The sequence below is a fragment of the Triticum aestivum genome, chromosome 7B (assembly GCF_018294505.1).
Source record: "Triticum aestivum cultivar Chinese Spring chromosome 7B, IWGSC CS RefSeq v2.1, whole genome shotgun sequence".
In the NCBI taxonomy this organism is placed as follows: Eukaryota; Viridiplantae; Streptophyta; class Magnoliopsida; order Poales; family Poaceae; genus Triticum; species Triticum aestivum.
The window spans coordinates 565761482-565765776 of NC_057813.1; positions in this window are offsets into that span (position 1 = coordinate 565761482).

Below are 4295 nucleotides of genomic sequence, written 5' to 3' on the forward strand. Positions count from 1 at the left end.
TAATTAATTAATTAATTAATTAATTAATTTTCTATTATATATATTTTTTAACGTTCTCAGGGGGCGGCCCCACATGTCATAGGCGAGGGGGCCTTATCGGGTGCGGGTTAACGGGGGGTGGAGCGGAGCAAAGCCACGGGGCTCGCGGGCGCGAGCGCCAACGGCCAGGGGCCGCGCGGGCGGCGACCCGAGCAGGGCTAGGGCAACAGCACCACAGCAGGCAGCGGGGCGGCCAAGCAGCGCCCTGGCGCGGGCGCGGCCAGGCCATCGTGGGGGTGGGGTTCGGCACGGCGAGGAGCGAACGGCTGTGGGCAGCGGAGAGCGGGACGCGACCGGTGCAGCGCGGAGCACGATCGGGCAGGGACGGCCATGCGTGGGTGGTTGCGGGAGCGCTGCGAGGGCACGGAGGGGTGCGGGGTCGCGGACAGGGGCTCGCAGGGAGCATGTGCGGCGGGTTGCAGAGAGCCGCAGGGGGGGGGGTCACCGGGCGCTGTGAAGTACGGTGCCGGTGCGCATGCATGACAGGGGAGAGGGGAGGGTGTGGCCCTCATCGGTGTTGGCGGGCAGGGGGGTCGGCGTGGCTCGGTGGAGCCGTCGAGGGGGAGACAAGGAAGGGGCGACGAATGAGGTGGAGGAGCTCCGGTCGGCGTTGACGAGCAGCGGCGGCGGGGTGGTCCGTCGATGGGGAGGCCTTCGGGCGACGGCGGACGAGGCGTCGAGCGCGACGAGTACGATGGGGATGAGGTGGTGTTGGAGGAGGTGAGCGGTGACGCCTGCGCGGCGTTGGGCGCCGCTTGATCCTCATCCAGAATGGGGGGGAGTGCGAGGGGAAGTGGGGGTTAATGGGTTAGGGTTTCTAGGGGTGCGGGTGTAAGTATGTCGCAGTTGGGCCGGCTGGCCAGTTGGGCCACTAGCTCAAAATGTTTGGTGTAGTAAAAATTACTTGATACCTTTTTATTATTTAAAAGGTATTTAAATATTTGTTTTAGCCGCAATTTTCTTTACTTTAGTGCATCTAAATACTTTATAAAGGTGTGGTCTCTCCACCAACATGGTCTATGGATTATTTGACACATTAGGAACAATTTATTTTTGACTATTGAAAACTTTAATAGTTTTAACTTAAATTCACATTTTAAACTTGAATTATTTCGATCTAACGCGAGAGTATTAATAGTAACCGAGGTGACATGGCCTCGGTAACATGGGATTACTGTAGCCTAATTATCCGGGTGTCAGAGATAGTAGCATTTCTAAAACGGTTGCATTGATTCATATTAACAGAGACATTCTCTTAAAACAACATTCGTTAAAAAATGTAATTTACTTTTAACAGTGGCATTGCTTCAATTTTCCGGCGGCATTCTTAGATTAACAACAATAAAATAGTTTTATGGGACATGGGACATGGGACATGCCAGGACCATGTGCGTCCACACGTATAAATGGGTGATGTAGAGTATGAAGCCAAGCAGCATATCTGCTTTGGTCCCATATTTATTCTCTTTGAACCTTTTTCCTATGTGAGGGCAACAAATCTAGTCCTGCACAAACTACCCGACCCCCGAGTTTCTTTCCCTTTTCAACAAAGAGATCGGTTCCTTACAGATGTGTGTACTGGGTTACCCCCTTTTCCCTTTTCGACCAACAAAGCGGCTGGATGGCCAGTCTATACTACTTTCCATCCCTCCTTTCCTCATTGAACCACATCCTAGATTCATGTCCCACCCCACCGCACACTTCTTTCCTCTTTGAACCAAGACCTAGATTCGACTACAGATCGAAAAAGATCCACATGCACCTAGAGCAATGACGGTTTCAAAGAAACTTATACCTTAGGGTCATCGGGATGTGGCAAGGTGTGTGGCGGGAGGCTGGATCTGTCCACACTACGTACGATAGCGAGGAAGAAGGGATCGGTGGCCCTCCCGCACAGGCGCTGGGTGAAACAGAATAGTGCAGCCGGCAGGGGATTGCCTCCCTCGCCGAAGGCGATAGAGTGAACGCTGCACCTCCTCCCCTTCCCGATGTGACGGGATCCGGATGCCTCCTTCACCAGCTGTGAGGGGGGAGAGAGAGACAACAGGCTAATGCAATCTTGTTTAGATTTGGTGAAGAGAGGGTGAGAGACTGTGAATATAGCAAACCCTAGCAAAGGAACGCTGAGCCTCCAGCATATATATATATATAGTGCGTCGAGAGTGTGGAGAGTGCAAACCCTAGCGAACAAGCGCTGAGGCTCCAGCTTATATATATACTGTAGTATGGACTGAGCTCTGGTGCCTTAACTACACCTGCTTTTGGCTGTATGACAGGTGGGCCAGCCACATTTTGGGCCCACCTATCATAAAACCAAAGGCAGGTGCACTAAAGCAATGAAGCTGCGTCCATATAGTACTCGTGTATACGACTAATATATAGTGGAGTGGTTTTCTTATTGTCTCCATAACAATCGTTTTAAATTGTGTAAGTGCAAAATCAAACTCTTTATTTAACGGGGGATTTGATGATTTGCCCCACTTTACAAGGGGTTTGATGATTTGCCCTATGATTGTCTCAATGATAGTGGCCCCGGGCCCCACCTGGCAGCCTCTCGGGGGGGGGGGCAAATGATCAAATGGAGAAGTAAAGTGTGGCAAAATATCAAATTTTCCTTATTTAATGTACTAGTGAAGAAAACTACTAGTACTTCCGATGAACTAATGATCCACACGTCCTGGTCGCACTTCTTGTCCTTCACGTGCGGTACACTACCCTCCCTTAAGTGAACAACCACACATGCACCAAATTATCGGAGACGCGTGAGAGTGTGTACAAATAAAGAATTTTAATTTCAATTATCGGAAAGGTTTGAGAGTATGTAAAGTTTGCCCTCTCTAATAATTATGGTTTGTTGTGTTCGGCCTAAACTTGGTCAAACTTTACAAAGTTTGACTTCAGTCAAATCTAATATGCGGAGTAAATAAAAATGGAGGGCTACTACATCCATCCGGGTTTTTAGTCCACACCAGTTTTTAATCAAAGTTAATAACCGGACAAATAAAATTACAGGGGAGCTGGAGACAAAGTTGTGAGAAGGCTTAGAAATCAATACAAAACTTGAGCTCTTAGTACCAACGTCGGTCCTTCTTCGAGGAAACATTTGGTTCATAGCCAATTGTGTGATAAAATTGCACCAATGTTAAAGACGACTGCGTCTCCAATGCAACCAAGGTGAACTGACGAAGGATATCATCTTTGTGGGTAACAAGCAAAGAGCACTGATGGAAGACAACTTGTTTTTCATTGAAAATCGATCAGCTTCACCAGCCGACGCAACCATGAGGCGCAACCATGAGCATCAATAGGTCATCATGGTGATGCATCATCCATTTGGCATCAAGTTTGGGTGAGGCACCTATGAAGTTCGACAAATCCTCACTGTGGTCTGTTTCTTATCAGTAATCAAGCTCGAGGAAGGAAGAACCACGTGGTAGAGAACAGTGAGGCGGAACAACAATGGCCATCCAATTTTGTGCAGTTCCACTAAAATTGAGGAAGACATGCCCGGGTATGGAGATACGCATCACTGTTTCCAAAAATATAAAAAAGGGATATAGTGTTGTTACTTTGTTTTACAAGATTAACAACGACATGTCAATTGTCAATAAGAATTAATGAAAAGTACACGAACAAACAGAAGCATCATGATTATCTTGATGGGAACTAAACCAGGATACTCGAGAAAAAAAGCATTTCTTCATTTAACCACTGATAGTATTAGATTAGCAGCAGCAATAGGAGCATATGGACAATGACCGCACAACCACCATGTACTTTTTGTCGAAACAACATGTATACCTCCACCGAGGCATAAATCAGGACAACTTTTTGAGTGGCATTTCCTCTATAATAGTAGGTGATGTTGGACCAGCCAACGAACCCTAGCTACTATACAATGGGAGCTGGGGGGTAGTCGCATAGAAGAAAACCCGCATGCAGCGACCTAGGGAGCTGGACCAGTACAAGAAGTTATACCTCAGGTGGGCGAGATGTCGCTTAGGCGGGCGGGCGGGATCTGCCCACACGACGGCAGGGAACAAGGGCGCGGAGGACCTTCGTCCGCGCCAGCGCCGGCTCCGAGAGGACGGTGCGCATCGGCTTCCTCCATCGCCGACAGCGACAACGTCAACGCTGCACCTCCTCACCTCCCGCAGCGGACGGGATTCGGCCGGATCTGTGACCAGCAGTGAGGAGAGAGATGGAGTGGACACTTTCATCTTGTTTTGATATGGAGAGGGTGAGAAAGCGAGACA